Source organism: Artibeus jamaicensis, unplaced genomic scaffold (assembly GCF_021234435.1).
Source record: "Artibeus jamaicensis isolate MK-2021 breed Jamaican fruit bat unplaced genomic scaffold, CSHL_Jam_final contig_384, whole genome shotgun sequence".
Classification (NCBI taxonomy): Eukaryota; Metazoa; Chordata; class Mammalia; order Chiroptera; family Phyllostomidae; genus Artibeus; species Artibeus jamaicensis.
In genome coordinates this window covers 14,965,855-14,985,209 of record NW_026521810.1, presented here as the reverse complement: position 1 = coordinate 14,985,209, position 19,355 = coordinate 14,965,855, and the positions used below count along the sequence as shown (strand labels likewise).

The 19,355-nt window shown below is 45.3% G+C and overlaps 1 long non-coding RNA gene across 1 annotated transcript; it reads right to left on the bottom strand.

The window, feature by feature from the left end:
• Positions 1-373: 373 nt before the first annotated feature.
• On the bottom strand, positions 374-18,017 carry LOC119059903 (uncharacterized). Its single transcript, XR_005084486.2, has 3 exons — positions 17,908-18,017; positions 2,461-2,530; positions 374-900 (listed from the first exon to the last, which is right to left on the bottom strand). It is a non-coding gene; the product is annotated as an uncharacterized LOC119059903 (long non-coding RNA).
• Between the last annotated feature and the right edge of the window lie 1,338 nt (positions 18,018-19,355).

The window sequence follows — 19,355 nt, the reverse complement described above, 5'->3', positions numbered from 1 at the left end:
CTAGCTTATGTATATGTGTAGTTTATACAGACAAGCAATATTTTTTCCTTTTTTTCTAAAAAAGACAGCATATTGTAACACAGTTCAGGCCCTTGCTTTTTCACTTCTTAGAATGTCTTGGTCAATGTTCCAGAACAACGCACAGTTAACCCTTTGATTTAATGCAGTGAATCCTCACTTAATGTCATGGCTAGGTTCTGTGACTTTAAGTGAAACAACGTGTAATGAAACCAATTTTACCAGAGGCTAAAGATTTAAACAGGCACCTATAAGCAAGAGTTCCGACGACACCTAGTCACAAGTTATTAGACAATAACATTGAAGGAAACATTATTTGAGGACCCGCTTTAGGTCTGCATTTATTTGTGTGGTTATACCATCTCTGTGATTAACATTGAGCATTAAGTTTATCTCCAGTGTTTGTTATCACCAATGGCACTGTAGTACAAAACCCTGTTCACATGTGATTCCTTACACATGCAAATAAAAGTATCTTCCTAGAAGAGAAAATGCTGGAAAATTTAGCTAGCTATTGGCAAATTTTTCTCCATAAAATTCATGCCAACTTTACCCTCCCGTTTGCAATATTGGGCAGTGCTCCAGGCGTGGATTTAGACGATTTCAACCCCAGTGTGCAGAGAAACCGCCCACAGACGGCACAGGTGAGACGGTGCCGGGGGGAAAGGGCCGCTCCTTCCTTTCAAAGCTCTTCTGTGACACCTTCATTATTCGCAGTTACACATTCAGGATGGTCACTTGTTTAGTCACTCTCCCCGCTCTGGCCAGTGAAGGTTGGGCCTTATTCGCCTTTCTTCCTCCAGGATTTGGCCCAAAGTTGGTGATCAATCAGTCTTTATTCGATGAGTGAACAAATTAATAAATTGGCCCCCTAGGTTCCATCTAGGAGAGAGAATTGGAAACCATAGCGTAAGGACTAAGGCTCTCATAACCTTAAGAGATTTCTTGACTCCGCAACTTTCCAATGTTTGGGTGTTTTGTCCTCTCGCCTGGATTTCCCGAGGCAGATTAGCATTTACATATTCCAAATTAAAAGGGCTCATACCATGCAGGCTTCTAGAGTATTTTTTTAATTTGATTTTAGAGAGAGGGAGAGAGGAAGGGAAGAGAGAAAGAGAGAGAAATATCAGTGTGTTTTTCCACTTATTTATGCATTCATTGGTTGATTCTTACATGTGTCCTGATCAGGGATCATACCCACAAATTTAGTGTATTAGGACGACACACTAACCAACTAAGCTACCTGTCCAGGCCCACTTGTGTACCTTGACTCAGCCAGCAGGTATCTTCACCCTTTGGATCCACACTGACCATAAAGCCAGGAAGTAGCTTCTGTCCTGGAGCCCCAGGTCATGGCTTGGTAGTGCCATATTTTCATGCAACGTGGAAGTATTTCCTGAGAGCTGCAAAGTACCAGGCACTGTGCTGGTGCTGTCCGAGCTCCACCTTGGCAGGATTTCAGAGCATTGCCCCTCCCCACATAGTGAACATTTGTTGCTTCCCCCACCCGCCAAGGACCCATCCCTCCTTATCTGGCACCAGACTCTACTGCTGGCCCTTGACCTCAGATGGGTAAAGGGACCAGCAAACAACCATACTGGCCTCCAGAGAGTGATTCTCTGGACTGTTGCAGGTTCTTCTAGATCTAAATAAGAAGCCTGCCCTTTCTGTCTGGCATTGAGCTGGAAAGTAGGCAGCTGGAGCTACTGTAGCCATGTTTTGCCCCCGCCCCCACCACCACCACCACAGGCTGAACTCGCTGCGATGGAACTTAGAGATAGGAAGTGAGACTAAATCATCTGGGAGTGAAGTCAAGGTCCTGACCTTTCTATCCAGACATGGACCTGCCCCCTGGAGTTGTCACTTATGTGAGTCAATAAATTCCCTTTTTGCTTTCAATTATACGCAGGCAGGTTCAAAGAGCTTCCGGCTGGTAACCGCACTGAGGTGCTAGGTGCTAGGAGGATGCCCTACCCAGAGAGGCCATGAGGCTTTGGGCCGCCCTGCCTCCAATACTTTGCTCCATGCATCTCTTCTGCCTGGCGGTTCCTGAGTTGCATCCTTTATAAAAAAAGCGGTAAATGTAAAGTGTTTCCTTGATTTGTGTGAGCTGTTCTAACAAATCACCGAACCTGAAAAGGAGTTTGTGGAAACCCCAATTTAGAGCCAGTTGGTCAGAAGTACAGGTAAGACCCTGGGACTTGTGATTGGTGTCTGAAGTAGAGGCAGTCTTGTGGAGTGAGCTCTACCTGTGGAATCTCATGCCGACTCCAAGTAGATAGTGCGAGAATTGAATTGAATTTTTTAAATTATTTTATTTTATTTTTGATTTATTGATTTTAGAGAGAGAAAGGAAGGGAGATGGGGGGACATCCAATTGTTGCTCTTGTTTATGCATTCATTGGCTGATTCCTGTATGTGCCCTGACAGGGGATCAAATACCTTGGTGTATTAGAGACGACGCTCTAACCGATTGAGCTGCCCGGCCATGGCCAAGTTGAATTGCTGGACACTCAGTTGGTGTGCAGAGAGTTGGAGAAGTGGTTAGTGTGAGGGGAAAAAAATAAATTAGGAGTCAGTATTGCTAGTGAAAACAATTCTCGCCTTCCCTAGTCCCAAACCAGATAACCTGGAGTCACCCTGGATGCCACCCTCGCTACCTGCCCTTCCCAGCAGCCCTGCCCAGACACTTGGCAAGTTGTCCTGATGTGACGCCCCAAATATCTCTCACCTTCCCTCTTTACTTTTCACTTATTCATTTACTCCTTCAGTCACAGATATTTACGAATTACCTTCTTGATCAGGTTTTGTGCTCAGCTTTGGAAACCCAAAGACGAATGAGACCTTGCCCCTGCGCTAGGAAAGTAACAGTCTAATTCAGAACCAAAATACAATCATAGAGCAATAAGATTCACACAGAGACAGAGAAATGCACAGAACCTCATAGAGCCCAGATCAGGGCTCCCTGACCCAGTGGTGGGGGATGGGGTGAAGATATCAATGAACTTTTCTTCTCGGAGGTAATACCTGAATTGTAATAGTTTAAAGACTGAAGGAGAACTGGCTGCGCTAAGAGGCAAGGGGAGCACATAGCAAGCCCAGTGGGCAGGCCCAGAGGTGAGGGCAAAGAGGCCTGAGGCCAGGGGCTGGCTGAAGGCAGGCTCACATCACTTCTCACCTGGACAAGAGGTCATGAACTGCTCCGCCATCCCTTCCCGTCCCCCACCCCCCACCACCACCAGAAAATCTCTCTAACGTTCAAGTTTGACTTTCTGTCTCTCCTGCTTGCAACTCTCTGCTAGTTTCTCTTCCTGATCTGTGGCCTCTCAGCCTCACCTCTGTGCATAAATTTCTCAGGGTGCCTTTGACTGCATTTCCTGCCTCTGGACCTTCTGCTCTTCTGCCTGCCTGGAACTTCCTGCCCTGCCTTGGTTGATGTGATGAACTCCTAGTCATACTTCGGGTGTCTCATAGGTGACTTACTACACAAAGGAAGCTCAGATGTGACTCATAGGTGACTTATTGCACAAACATCCCTCTCACTCTCACTCTCCTCTGTGGTACACGTATGCCAGGGCAGTGAACTTGACCTGTGCCCCTCCTGCCTTGGCTGTGAGCGTGGAGACCTCCCCTACCCACCAGCACCAGGACTGCAGCAGTGCATCTCCGGCAAATAAGGGAACAAGGGCTTTGAGCTCGGTGAAAGTGCAGGTACTGACTCAGAAAGTAGAAGCCACTGTAACATTCCTGAGTCCCTTCAGACCTAGAGGGAGCTGTATGTGAGGGGCTTCCTGACTAAAAGGCTGATGTCTCTGTCCCCAGCTTTCCCTCAGACCCTGGTTCCCATACAGCTTCCCACTTCCCAATCCAGGCCCTGCCCTGGCTTCTCAATCAGCCTGCATCCTCTTTGTCCACAGATCCAGCTAGACTCCCATCCTACATGGATGCTTAGAGGCACTGTGCAATGGTGATTGTGTGGTTATGATGATTGTGAAGTTCTTATATTTTATGTCGAACACAAGCTTATGCACATAATAATTATGACTAGTAAACTCTTTTGAATTAAAAAAAATCCCTATTGAATTTTATTTAATTACAAAGCCAGGTGTTCTCAGTGCACAACATTGAAACAGTAAGTTTCAATACTTGTCTGCCTCAATCTCCCACTTCCCCAACTCTAATCACCTGGTGTGACTACTGTTAACAGCTGGGCGCGGGTTCTTTACGACTCTATTCATGCCTGTACAAGTGGGTGTGTTACTTTATTTATTTATTTAATGGTTTGATGGACATCTTTGTCAGTGCACATAATTCTATTGGAGTCTTTTTAATAGACAAATGGTAAGAGTTCATTATAACAGAGGTTAGCAAACTATGGCCTGCAGGTCAGGGATGACCCAGCACCTAAACAAAGCTTTCCTGGAGCGCATACGAAGCCCAGTTGCTTACATATTGTCTGTGGCTGCCTGTGCGTCTCAACAGCTGAGTTGAGTAGTTGCATCAGTGAGTCTGTGGCCCCTAAATGTTACTCTCTGGCTCTCTACAGAACAAGTGTGGCAACCACTGCAGTATGGCTGTACCACACTTGATTTAACCAGTCTCCTATTAACTCCATTTAAATTGTTTCCATAAGTAACACTGACTTTTTCATTTACACCAGTCAGTGGTCCTTGTGGGTATCAGCAAGTGAGAACATAACTGAATGTGACTGTGTCCACACAGAACAACTTCCTTTAAAAAGCTTCTTCAGGGTAACAGACTAAGGGGCTCGGTGGGGGACTCTGGGATTATGAGCAATTGCCAACCTCACTGTGGCAAAGGGCTGTATAGAAAGATTTTGTTTTCATGCTAAAGAACCAGACCACCCACCAAAATGCATCAGAGCTCCCTAGCCAGACGGCTCAGTTGGTTGGAGTGTAGTCCCATACACTGAAAGTTTGAGAGTTGAATCCTAGTCAGGGGACATACCTAGGTTGTGAGTTCAATCCCTGGTCGGGGCACACAAAACAGGCCACCAATCAATGTTTCTCTTCCATATCAATGTTTCTCTCTCTCTTTCTCTCAGATCAGTAAGTAAAAACTTTTTAAAAATTGTTCATTCCTCAAAAAAAAAATAGATACTAGCAATCAATGGCCTACTCTCGAGGACATAAAAGAGCCCAAAATAGAAAGAAAAGAAGAAAAGTAACAAGTATCAACTGTATGCCAGGCAAGTGAGGCAGACAATCTATATGTGTGAATGTCAAATAGCAGTTATGGCGCAGGCATCAGCCAATCAGAACAGATACAGACCTTAAATAACTGGCATCACTAAACCTATATAGCCAGTGAATACTATCCTGCCTACACTTAAATTCTAAATTTAATCCCCACAGTAACATGCCACCTGGCAGCCAGTGAAAGCAACACTCAGGAAAAACATCAACCTCCAGCACATTCCTCTTCCTTCAAGGAAACTCCAGGAAATGACCCTGCCACTCGAATCACTGATGGTAACTAACCGAAGTGATTACCAGTACACACGCCCCGTCTCAGGCTGTACCAAGGAATATGGATATATGCATCAAGGGTTAAAGTTACACATTTTTAAAGATATTTCTCCAAAGAAGACTTACGGATGGCCAATATATGTATGAAAAGATGCTCAACATCATTACTAGAGAAGAATAATCCAAAGCTGTAATGAGTTGCAGGTTCACACCCACTAGCATGACTACAAAAAGACCAACAGTAACAGGTGTTGGCCAAGATGTGTAGACATTGGAACCCTCATACATTGATGGTAGGAATGTAAAATAGTACAGCCACTGTGGAAAACAGCTTGGTAGTTCCCCCAAAAGAGAAACACAGAGTTACGTACCACGTAACCCAGCAACTCTACCCCTAGGTATGCAGGTCCCTCCTTCTAACCAAAAGTAGACCATTCCTATGAAAGCTTTGGGAAGCTAAAAAGGCATAAAGCGAAGAGGCAGTTACTATTATTCTCCATTAAAAAATGTTAGTGTTCCCAGACTCAAAAAAATACCCTGCTAAATCATAGCAAATAACACAGAAAACCTAATATGACACTAACAGGTAGTGAAAGCAGTGCCCCCTCTCTGCTCGGGGTGGGCGCCACCTCCGTGAAGCCCATTGCACAACAAACGCTGAGTGAGGCTGCTGCTTGTCACCTTGTCTCATAAAAGCAAAAATGCTCTTCAGATTTTTACAGTTTGCAATAAAACACGTACTAATATAGGTCTTTCATAAAACTGAAGTGGTTAATGCCAACTTCCAAAAAGTGAGGGATATTTTATACTCAAGAAAAAACGAGGACTTCCAGCCAAGATAGAGGCGTAGGTAGACATACTGTGCCGCCTCCCACAACCAAAAGAAGGACGACAACCACACATTTAAAAACAAAAAACGACCAGAACTGACAGAAAATCAAACTGTGTGGAAGTCCGACAACCAAGGAGTTAAAGAAGAAACATTCATCCAGACCAGTAGGAGAGACAGAGATGGCCAGCCCGGCAGAGGGGGCTCACGGCAAGGCTGCGGCTGGCGGACCCACGAGGCAGCAGACTGCGGACAGGGCAGTCCCACATTCACGTGCAGATAAACCGGGAGGAACAACTGGGGAGCAAGACAGACTGCACAACCCAGAGTCCCAGCATGGGGAAATAAAGCCTCAAACCTCTGACTGAAAACACCTTTCTCCCACTGCCAGGCTGAGGTGGCAGCGGGAGAAACTTCCAGCCTCAATGTGTGATCATTGGAGAGACCCGCAGGGTCCTAAAATATACACAAACCCACCCACCTGGGAATCAGCACCAGAAGGGCCCAGTTTGCTTGTGGGTAGCCAGAGAAGTGACTGAGATCTGGCAGAGAGTGGAGCAAGTGCCATTGTTCCCTCTGGAACTCTTCCCCCACAGACAGCATCACAACACAGTGACATGGGTTGTCCTGTCCTGGTGAATACCTAAGGCTCTTCCCTTCACTACTAATAGGCATGTTGAGAGAAAAAAAAATGGCCCAAATGAAAGAACAGATCAAAGCTCCAGATGGCCCTGGCTGGTGTAGCTCAGTGGATTAAGCACAGGTCTGCAAACCAGAGAATCGCAGTTCAATTCCCAGTCAGGGCACATGCCTGGGTTGCAGGCTGGTTCCCTGCAGGCCAGTTCCCAGTAGGGGATGCATGAAAGGCAACCATACATTGATGTTTCTCTCCTTCTCTCCTTCCCCTCTAATAATAAATAAATAAAATCTTAAAAAAAAAGCTCCAGAAAAAAATACAACTAAGTAACAAAGAGATACCAACCTATTAGATGCACAGTTAAAAACACTGGTAATCAGGATGCTCGCAGAATTGGTTAAGTATGGTTGCAAATTAGATGAAAAATGAGGGCTATGCTAAGTGAAATAAAAGAAAATGTATAGGGAACCAACACTGATGGGAAGGAAACTGGGACTCAAAATCAATGGTGTGGACCAGATGGAAGAAAGAAACATTCAACCAGAACAGAATAAAGAAACAAGAATTCAAGAAAATGAGGAGAGGCTTAGGAACCTCCAGGACATCTTTAAATGTTCCAACATCCAAGTCATAGGGGTACCAGAAGGAGAAGAGGAAGAGCAAGAAATTATTTGAACTAATAATAGAGAACTTTCTCAATCTGATAAAGGACATAGACTTCCAGGAAGTTCAGAGAGTCCCAAAGAAATTGGACTTAAGGAGGAAGACACCAAGGTACATCATAATTACATTACCCAAGATTAAAGATAAGGAGAGAATCTTAAAAGCAGCAAGAGGAAGCCCTGGCTGGTATAGCTCAGTGGATTGAGCGCAGGCCTGCGAAACACACGATCGCGGTTTGATTCCCAGTCAGGGCACATGCTTGGGTTGCAGGCCGGTTCCCTGCAGGCCAGTTCCCAGCAGGGGACCCAAGAAAGGCAACCATACATTGATGTTCCTCTCTCTCTCTCCTTCCCCCCTTCCCCTCTAAAGATAAATTAAAAAAAAAAAAGCAGCAAGAGGAAAGGAGAGAGTTACCTATAAAAAGAGTTCCCATAAGATTGCCAGATAATTTCTCAAAGGAAACTTTGTAGGCAAGAAGGGGCTGGAAAGCAGTATTCATGAAAGGCAAACACCTTCATCCAAGATGACTCTATCCAGCAAAACTATCATTTAGAATGGAAGGGCAGATAAAGTGCTTCCCAGATAAGGTCAAGTTCAAGGAGTTCATCATCACCCAGCCCTTATTATATGAAATGTTAAAGAGACTTATCTAAGAAAAAGAAGATAAAAATATGAACAGTAAAATGAAAAAAAAAAAAGAATCTCAAGCTAGGCACTAGATAGCTCTGTGGCACTAGTATTTTCATTGTTTCTAAATGTTTTCGGTGAACAGAGCTTGAAAACACATATTTTTCCCCTGAAAAAAAGTGAAAATGTGTTCACACAAAAACTTGTACACAAATGTTCATAACAGCATTATTCACAATAGCCAAAAAGTGGAAACAACTCAAATAGTCATCAACTGATGAATGGATAAACAAGATATGGTATAGGTACAGTATAATACTATTCAGCCATAAAAAGGAATGAAATACTGATACATAATACAACATGGGTAAGCCTTGAAAATATTATGCTAAGTGAAATAGCAGACACAAAAGGCCTCACACATATTATGTGATTCCATTTATATGCAATGTCCAGCATAGGCAAATTCATAGAGACTCAGCGTAGACTGGTGGTGGCCAGACACTAGGAGGGGGAGGGATGGGGAATGACTCAATGAATACGAGGTGATAAAATGTTCCAGAGTTAGAAAACGGGGATGGGATGGGGGCACAGCTCTGGGAAAATGCTAAAATCCACTGTCTTCTCTTTTTAGAAGGGTGAATGTCACAGCATGTGGCTAAAATTCTTTTAACAGTCATACGTTGTTGCACCAGTGACCCATATACTTGGTGATTTAAAGTTTCATCCCAAAGACCTCCCTCTATAAGGGAGGACATTCACCTAAGCCCTATTCCAGGTAACCCTGCTAGTTCCTTTTCTAAACCAAGTCCTCTGCTGAGCCCTGCTACTAATGGGCCTGCTTCAGACTCTGCTCGTCCCAAGGCCCTGCCAGCCCCACAGCACACTTCAGAGCCAGCCCCGGTCTTTCTCCTTGCACACAGTGCCCTCCCTGCTGAGCTGGGCTGCCAGTCTGGTGGGGATAGAGTTTCCCCTTCTTCCAGGATGGGACATAGACTCATCAGGAGACAAAAGAGAGGGAAAAGAGAGTGGGATGAAGTATGGGGGGAGAGAGAGGAGGAAGGAAAAGAGGTGCCTGCTATCACCTCTCTTTTCTCTTTTCTTCACTCCTTGAATTAATTTATCCCTTCATTCTTTCATTCATACATTATTCTTCTGTACCAGGCACAGGACCAGGTCCTAAGGGAAGTCGCATGCTTCCTGCAAAACTGCTTCCTGCAGTTTTGCTTCCTGCTTCAGTTTTGCTTTTCCCTTTGGTGATGCTCCTCCTCCTCCTTGATTATTGCCAGTTGATATCTGGGTAACTTTTCTCAGTGGCCATGTGGCCTTGATGGCAGATGTCCTCTGTTCCCGGAGCCTGTCGGCAACACCTCAGCAGCTTCTGACAACCTTGTATCTTATTTCAAAGCCCATGGCCACTGAAATCCTGTTCCTTGACTAGGAGACGCCGCCTCTTGCCCACAGTCTATGTACAATGAAAGGACAGTGGGTCCTGGACACTCTCCAAGTAACCAGCTCCTCACACTCCCACTGGTGTTTAGGGGCAGAACAATCAACAAGCCTGTCTTTGTTCGGGTGGAGGGTCACTTGTAGTGAGAAGTAGGAGAAATAACTCCACAGGGCCAAATGAAAGAGACCATTGGGTCACAAGCTGAGAGGGAAGCTATACGAATAGACCAAGAGGGAGTCCTAGCTTGTGAAAGGTCAAGGTGAGTGTTAGGTGCCAAACACATAGAGCACGGTTTGAGGCAATCTGGCAGGGGCAAGGGGATGCACAACCACTTTTAAAATATGGCTTATTAATAGTAACAGCTATGTGTGCCTTCCTCTTCAGGGGCCATACCTTGCCTACTTTAATTATAAGCTGTTAGCAACAATAGTAACAATAAATAACACTTACCTGGGCTGACTGTAGGCCAGACACTATACTAAGTGCCTTACATGAGTGAATAAGCTTTACTGGGTGGTAGGAGCCACTGCTTATACTCCTGGACCAGCTCTCCCTGAGGTCCCCTCATTACAGTTCTGAAGAGGTGGCCTCAGGTTGGGATGGGGGACAGCAGTGGTGCAGATAGAACACAGGGCACTGAGTTCAACAGACTCAGAAGGAAACTCAGAATGGCAGAGGATAGCCTGGTACGATGCCCAGAAGCAAAAGAACAAGGTGAGGCTCAAAATCAGGAACGAGGTTGCACAGTAGGATTGGGAAAGAAATCAGAGTGGGTGGTGGGCTCCCACGGAGACAATCCTCAGCACCCTGCACAGGGGCTGGTGCTACATCTAATCCTAACAAACATGGTCAGTTCAATCCGGGTCTCCATCGAGAGCTCTTGGGGCTGCTCCCAAAGTAAGACTGGGGCACAGATCTGCACGGGGAGTGCACGGTTGGTTCAGTATAGATTTCCAAGCCTGGTTTCCCCGTGGGTTCTGTCAGCACAGCGCCTGGGAGAATAAGGGCAGGCTCCGGTGGATCTGACTGGTGTCCAGAGTCAGAGATCCAATCCACAGGGAGGGCAAGAGCGCAAGACAGAACTGCCAGACCACGAACAAAAGGCCAAGCCAGGGATGCGGATCATGAGCAGGACAAGCACTGACTTCAGAAAAAAGATGTAGGCTCAGTGGATGTCCTGGGCCATAGACTCCAGGGCCCAGCGTTAAAAGCAAAGGCGTGGGAAGCAGAAACCCTGCTCAGGGATTGGCACAGTGCTAACAAAGTGGAGCCTGTTTCCAATGTGTGTTTTGAAATAAAGGCGGGGCTGCATCACAGGATGCTAGGGAAGAGGACAACAAAGTTAATTCTAGACTGTGATAAAGAAAAGCCTAGGTGAGGTAGTTCAGTGGATTGAGCACAGGCCTGTGAACCAAAGGGTCTCTGGTTCAATTCCCCCGTTGGGGCAAAAGCCTAGGTTGCTGGCTGGGTCCCTGGTGGCAGAGATGCAAGGGGCAACCACATGTTGATGTTTCTCTCCTTCTCTCTCTCTCTCTAAAAATAAATAAATAAAGTCTTAAAAAAAGAATAAAAAAGTACTCTTTTCCCAGTTGACTATAGGGAGTCCATCTCAGTGGGTAAATTCCTTCTTGAATGAATTAAATTCCATATTAAATGAATCTTGTTGGGGCCCAGAGTGTCCAAGGAAAAGCTAAGGGCAATCTAGCAGGCTCTTTCCAAAATGTCAATGTTAAGAGGCTGGGCAGAAACTATACATGAGGAGGCAAGGACTAGACATCCCTAGGATGGGATGTGCAGGACTGAGCAAGTGTGTTCAGAAGAAGGACAGTGGACAGCCCTGAACTCACCTGTGCCACTTGGAGCGCAGCCAAATGTGCTTTCATGGCTGAGAGGAGGGCGCTGATGAAAGCACCAAGCTGTCTCAGACAGACACTGGGTCCTTCTCCCCTCCTCACTCAACTGTGCCCCTAGGACTCAGGCTGCCTCAGAAAGGATGGACTCCACAGTTAGTTAGAGAAAATAGCTGTGGGTCCAGCTGGGAGCCAGTGTTTCCTGAGCACCTACTATGGCCAAAAGCGCCTCTAAGCATGACTCTGAGGGGGACCCAAGTTTTACTCCAAAATATTTCTTTGGAGAGTGATTTTAAGCTAGTTATTAAGAAACAAAAGACAGAACTTTCGACCCTCCCCCCTTACCTTTCTACAGGAATTCAGGCTAAAAAAAAAACCCTGCTTAAATGAGGAGAGCATCATTTTAGCATCATAATATAAACTAACTATGGCAGACAGCTGGAAATCTAGTAAAGCCTATCTGTTAGACCTCACTCTGTGGCCCACGGTTTCTGGATGGCTCAGCAAGAATTTGTTTACTCCACATTTGCTCATTCGCATCTATCTGTGAAGTGCCTGCTTTACCTTTGAAACCCCAGGTCCCTGCTCCGCTTGTCCTTTGTTTTAAATGGCATATAAACCTCAACTCTCCAACACAGCTGTAGGTCTCATATTCTTATGGCACTCCTGCATGTACACTCATAATCAATTTTGAACAATTTCTTCCTGTTAATCTGTTTCATATTAATTTGGTTATTAGACCAGCCAGAATGTTAGGTAGGATAGATAGCAAACCAAGGTAGGGAGGAGAGGGGAGACATGTCTCACCCACTGACATAAGCCTGGTCCAGTCATATTGCCAGGTGTTCCAACATCACAGGACACACCGTGCTAACACAGGAGGGCAGTCCTTTAAATTCTGTGTATCTTTTCCACTATCTGGGAAAGAAAGCCTTGACACTGTGCTTTCATCCCAAGGTCTGAAAGGCCACAAAGGGCCCATAGTGCCTGAAGGAAGAAGCCCATAAACATCTCTGGGCATTCACTCCCCCTCCCAAAGCTGGCACCACCTTTACCTGTCAATCAATATGTAACTCCCTCACCCCTCACCCCGCCAACTACATAAGTCCTCAGAACACAGGACTCTGGGTTTTGGTGCTCTTGGCTTTCTGGCTGCCCAGCCTCAGGCCACAGGCATGCTTACCACTCAGGCCTTTGGCCACCCATACTTACCCTGCCCTTACCCTGCCCTCACTATGAACCTATGCCTTTCACCCTCCCCACTCCCTTAAATAGGCCCGCTTTCTTCCAGAAGAGAACTGATCACCAATGAACCCTGCTTGCACACTAACAGACTCACTAATATATAATTCTTTTTTTATTATTATTATTTTTCAACTACAGTATTCTGTCTTTTACTCCCATCCCAGCCCACCCCCCAAAACATTTTCTTTTTTTTTCCCCCTTTTTTTAAAGGGAAGGAGAGAGGGAAAGAAACATCAACGTATGGTTGCCTCTCATGGGTCCCCTGCCGGGAACTGGCCCACAACCCAGGCATGTGCCCTGACTGGGAATTGAACCACAATCCTCTGGTTCACAGGCCCGTGCTCAATCCACTGAGCTACACCAGCGAGGGTCTAATGTGTAATTCTTTACTGCATTGGCAAAACGCAAAAACAAAAACAAAACACCATATTTCTGGGAGTTTCTCCCATAACAAGAAGAACTTAGATAGGAGAAAAACTGATTTTTGTGCCCCCACAATTCTTCACTTACAGTTCAATCCACCCAGACTTTCCATTTTTTCTTAAATAAAGTTCTCCTTTCATAGTTATTTATCAACCATAACTTCTACAAGAGCATTTGTTTTAGGGAAAATGACACGTTAGCTGTTAATTCGGTGATTAGTTACTGTGAGCATGTTCCAAAGAAAAGGCTAGGCTGTCTTTTTTTTTCCCTATTGGGTGGAAGAAAAACATCATAAATGCTTGTTAAAGCATCTATGCCCCAGGAGTAGAGTATATGGTTGTTCTTCATTCAACTTATTTGTGGTCATAAATCACTGAAATTTTGAGGTTATTTGTTATTGCAGCACAATGCATCCTGATTTATATAAGGGTGCAGAGGAAGAGGATCAAGATAGGCTTCACGGAGAAGCTTTGGAAGATAAAGCCATTAGAGCAGCAGAGAACACAGCAAAAAACATCTTAGAGAGGAGATGGGGAGCAGTTACAGAGCTGCACCAGCCACTGACCTGCTCTGCGGCCTGGGCTTGGCCAGTGTGCAGGACTCGGAGAGGACAGTGTGGAGGGAGACGAGGCTACTGAGGAGGGTCAGGGCCGGTTTCCGACGCAGTTTTGAAAATGTACTAGACAGCTGCAGAAAATGAGGAGCCAACAAAGTTTTTTTTTTTGTTTTTAGTAAAACCTTAATGGATTATATATGTCAGAGAAACAACCAGCTGCAGGGGAGAGAGAGAAGAGAATGGGAGGAAGACCAGTTAGGAGGCAATTATAAGCTAAGAGTAAAGTGATGAAGGCCTAAATCAGAGGTTGACAAAGTTTTTCTATAAAGGGGGAGATGGTGAACATTTTAGGCTTCGTTTACTCTCCAGTCTCCATCACAGCTACCTGACCCTGACGCTGCAGTGCAGAAGCAGCTGGATGGTACAAATTACACATGGCTGTGTTCCAACAGAACTTTATTCACAAAAACGGCAGACTTGGCCCGTGGACTGTGGTTCGCCTGACCCTGAACTAAAGTAATAATAAGTATGGTACAATTTATTGAGATGTACTACATACCAGGCACTTGCAGACAGTATTGCTGATTCTCACAACCTTGCAGGGGAGACACTATGGGCTCCATTTTACAATAAGAACATTGAGGCTGAGATGTTGAGTAACTGGCTCGAGGTCACACTGATGGTATATGTCAAAATCAGGATTCAGGCTCAGGTCTGATTCTAGAGCTCATGTGTTTTTGTCACTGCATTGCCACCTCCAGAAGGTGGTCAAGAAGGAAAAGAGAGGGAGATACACACGGGGCTGTCAGCCGCAGTGACTGAGATCATTTTCACTCATCCATCCATTCATTCAACAAATATCTTGTTTATGCTATGTGTGAAGTACCAAGGATTCAAAGATGAATGAGATATGATTTCTGTCCTTGACTAGTTCAGAATCTAGCATTTAAACCTATTGTTGGATGTGGGGGATGAAAAAGAGGAAGTATGATTTATTAGTAAGATCAAGGAAGTAAAACATCGAAGTTGCTCCCATCCTTACTTCCTTTCCTCTGAGCATCCAGAGAGTCCTCTGATCCTTCTGGATCACAGACACCAGATATTTTTACCCTCTAGCACTGAATGCATTGGTGGACTTTCTGTGAAACTATTGAACCTTAAGCTTCAGGGTCCCTTGTTACCTGAAACAGGGCCTTCTGAGGCTCTGTGATTTCTGCTTTCTCAAGCTCTTTGGAAAATAAGACTCCCAGCGACCTAGTCTTCCAAGAATCATCTCAACAACCTCTCAGCGGGCCATTGGGGAAGGAAAGGTCACATGCACCCCTAGTGGGGCTGGAAGTAGGACTCGGGCAGTCCCAATTCTGCAGCAGCAGTGCAGCAGGCCACTGCTGGTGGTTGGCAGCACTTCCCAGCGTGGGAGGTCTGACCTCATCGGCTGACCCAACTTTACAGCCATTTGTTCAGAGCCAGTCCAACCTGGCAGAATTGACTGTGTTAAAAACAACACAACATGCCCTGGCTGGTGTGGCTCAGTGGATTGACCGATGGCCTGCAAACCAAAGGTTTGCTGGTTTGATTCCCAGTCAGGGCACATGCCTGGGTTACAGGCCAGGTCCCCAGTGGGGGCACGAGAGCAGCAACCACACATCAATGTTTCTCTCCCTCTCTTTCTCCTTCCCTTCCCCTCTCTCTAAAAATAAATAAATAAAATCCTTAAAAAAATAGGTGATGGAATGGATGTAGAAGTTTAAAACAAACGAAAGAACAAAATGACAGGGCCCTGTCCAGTATGGCTCAGTTGTTTGCGCATTGTCCCAGAAAGCAAAAGGTCACTGGTTTGATTCCCGGTTAGGGAACATGCCTGGGTTGCAGTTCAGTCCCAATTGGTGTGTGTGTGTGAGGCAATGGATAGATGTTTCTCTCCTTCTCTAAAAAGAAATAAAATTAAAAGACAATAGGCTTTTTTTAAGACTCTAAAATGGAGTCACTTATGCTGAGCTCCGTATCACCAAATTGAAACATAACTAGTTAGGAATCTCCCAGTAATGCAACCTTAAGCCAGTCAGTCAAGAATCACCTAATCTGCCCTACGTAGGTAACCTGCCTGATACACCCCTGCCATCCTCTAAAATAAAGAGACTTTGCAGTAACGAATCTTTTTTGTCTATTATAACTTCCTTGTTCCCCCTGCCCCCTGCTGCCTATGAAAGTATTTCATTTGGTACAGTTCCTCAGAGCTTCTTTCTATCTGCTAGAGTGAATACTGCCTGATGTATGAATTGCTGAATAAAATTGGCAAGACCTTTAAAATGTACTCAGTTGAATTTTGTTTGGCAATTGTTTTACACTCACCCAAGTCGCAAGTGACTCAAGACTATAGTTATTAATGTGAGAACAGGAAGTGTAACTGGCAAAATGACTGGCTCTGGCCATTTGCTGAGTCCTGTGCTCTGCCAGACAAATTCATGAAGCATAACAAATTACAGGCTGGGAACTGGGTGAGCGAGAACAATGCTGTGACTCCTCAGGACAGGTCCTGTGCCTCCTGTCACATCTCTAGCAGCTAGTACAGCCCCTGACTGATGGAAGTGCTCAGTAAAGATCTTTGCTGGAGGAGTAAGCTGTTCTTAGGAGATATACTCATTTCTGCTAAGGTGAATTGGCACTGTTCACTCATTCTCTCTACATGAACAGCATTAGCCAATAGTATCTGAGCATCTTTATCCTTGGATAGTGTGGGATTGCAAACTATAATGTCTCCATGCAAGCCACACACAAGCCTTGTTATGACTCATTCTACCTGTAAGGACCCACCTCCATGTATCATCCCAAGGCTCTCTTCCAGAGTAAGTTTTCATAATTATTTTCTAATTTTTAAAAAGATTTTATTTATTTTCAGACAAAGGGGAAGGGAGGGACAAAGAGAGGGAGAGAAGCATCAACGTGAGAGAAACATCAGTTGGCTGCCTCTCGCACACTCCCAGTCAAGGACCTGGCCCCCAGGCTAGGCATGTGTGCTGACTGGGAATCGAACCCGTGACCCTTCAACTCACTAATCAACCAGGGCTATTTTTTAATTTTTTAAAGATTTTATTTATTTATGTTTACAGAGAGGGTAAGGGAGAGAGAAAGAGGATGTTGATGTGTGAAACGTTGGTGGTTTCTCTTGTTTGCTCTCTGACCAGCGACCAAACCCACGACCCAGGCATGTGCCCTGACTTTCAGTTGAGACGGCGACCTTTCACTTTATAGGATGACACCCAGCCAACTGAGCCCCACCAGCCAAGGGCTCTTCCAGAATACGTTTTAACTCCTTGCTGGGTTTGGGGGAAACTTGGGTGACATACTTAGAATCAACACAGGCTGCAGGGGCTTGCTGGCTCATCCTCCTTGTGTTGATTCTCCTCACTTGACTACCAGAGGGCCTCAGTCTCTGACTTTCCTTAGAGCCACCAATCCTCCATAAATCCCATTCTTCCCAGTCCTGCATGGACTTGAGGTTTCGACATCGGTGCATGATTTTTACGCATAGTTGGAGCAGGAAATGCTTTCACAAAGAATTTGGTTGTTATGGAGATAAAACGTGATGTGACAGGGGAAACCGTGGATCTGGGGATCAGGACCCCTGGGCTCCCATTTTGGACACATCGCTCATTTCACAAACAAGCACCCAAAGCCCACTGCGGTAGCCCAGGGCAGAGCTGCACTAGAAGTATGTAAATGAAGAGACACTACCTCCCAAGGGCAGCCTGGTGGGCAGAGAGTTTAATTGCAATAATGGAGAAGTGTAAAATGAATCGGGAGCACTTAGTGGGGGTTTCCAGCTTCACTGCACCATTAGGATCCCCGTGGGTGTTCTTTCAAACCCAGATCTCCGGGCCCCGCCCCTCGGAAACTTTGAACCAGGAAGTCTGAGTCTTCAAGGGCTCTGAAGCCCCAAGGAGCGGGCCCTCTCCCCAGCCCCCCACCAGGGTGATTCTACTGGCAGTGGCCCGAGCACACTACAAGGAAGGGGTCAGGAAATGGTCCCCAAAGGCAGGGATGCATCGCTGATTTTTAAAGGAGGCAGGAGTAGAAACTTACCAGGCAGCACTGAGGCACAAAAATGGCATAACCTTACCTCCCATTTTGAGAAAATGAAGAACACCAGGCATGACTGCCACAGGTTCCTGCGTTACCCAACCGACTTTCTCTCTACTGAAGACTGTCAGTAGAGAGTGAGGTGCAGCCTCCCGGTGAGAGCTGCCCACAGCCGGGCTCCTCCCCTCCCCCTGCCCCCCCACCCACTAGCACACAGCAGGGACACACGCTTCTTCCCCTCGTCTCTAAACACACTGGACTCTCCCGTTTCAAAAAGTCTGAAACATTCCCTTTACTCTGGGCCCCTCTACGAACCTACCACCTTGTACCTCCCACTTATCGCAAGGCCAAGCTGCTTTAGACATAAAGAAAAAAATAAACAAAAGTACTATGAAGCTGGCACATGTTCGTTATAGAAAAGTTCAAAACTAAAAGGAACAAGGCCCTTCTCATTCACATAAATTCTCCAGACACCCTCAGCACTCACCAGAACAGCAATTAAATTGTCACCAGAATGTCAACACTTCGAGGATGGTTTTCTCATTCTATGTCCTTTCAGTAAATGTGTAAATTGAACAAATAACATACATTGTGCATATTGATCTCCAAGAGTCTGACGTCCATCCAGTTTTTTTATGTATTTGCTTTATTAAAAAAACAAAAATGGCATCATGCTATATACGCATCACTTACAAAGGGATCAGGGTGCTTGAAACCTGCTTTTTATAGTGAAAATAGACCACAAATATGTTTCTAGCTACTATGGGTATGAATAAAACATAATTTATTTAGGTTGTCTTCAATTTCAAATATTAAAAAGGACACTGTGATAAACATCCTTGTATCTAAAATCTTTGCATGTCACATGATTTTTAAAAATTTTCCTTATCCTCACTCAAGTATGTATTTACTGATTTTAGGGAAAGAGGAAGGGAGAAACACTGATTGGTTGCCTCCCTTATGTGCCGTGACCAGGGACTGAACCAGCAGCCCACGCATGCGCCCTGACTGGGAACTGACCCACCCAACCAGGGCTGTTGATCATGGTTTAAATTGAATGAATGAGTTGAAGGTGGATTGCTCTGTGAAAGAATGGCCAAGTCTATGGCTCTTGACACTTTGTTTTGGAATGGTTGTAGTAATTTATGTAAGTAAATATTAAGGAAATAGCCCTGGCTAGTGTGGCTCAGTTGGTTGGAGTGTCATCCTGTAAACTGTAGGGCTACAGGTTCAGTTCCTGGTCAGAGCTCCTAGGAGAGGCAGCCCGTTTCTCTTTCCTCTTCCCTTCCCCGCCCTCTAAAAGCAGTGGGTGCATCCTCAAGTGAGGATTAAAAATATATGGAAAGGAAATAAAAACAAGATAAAAAAAACAGCGAGGGAAGGCCTTAATATTAGGTAGAGTGTTCGGGCAAGGATTCTCTGAGATGACTTTAAATTAAGTTTGTCATATGGCAAATCAGGTACACACATTCCAGAGGCAGAAAAGAA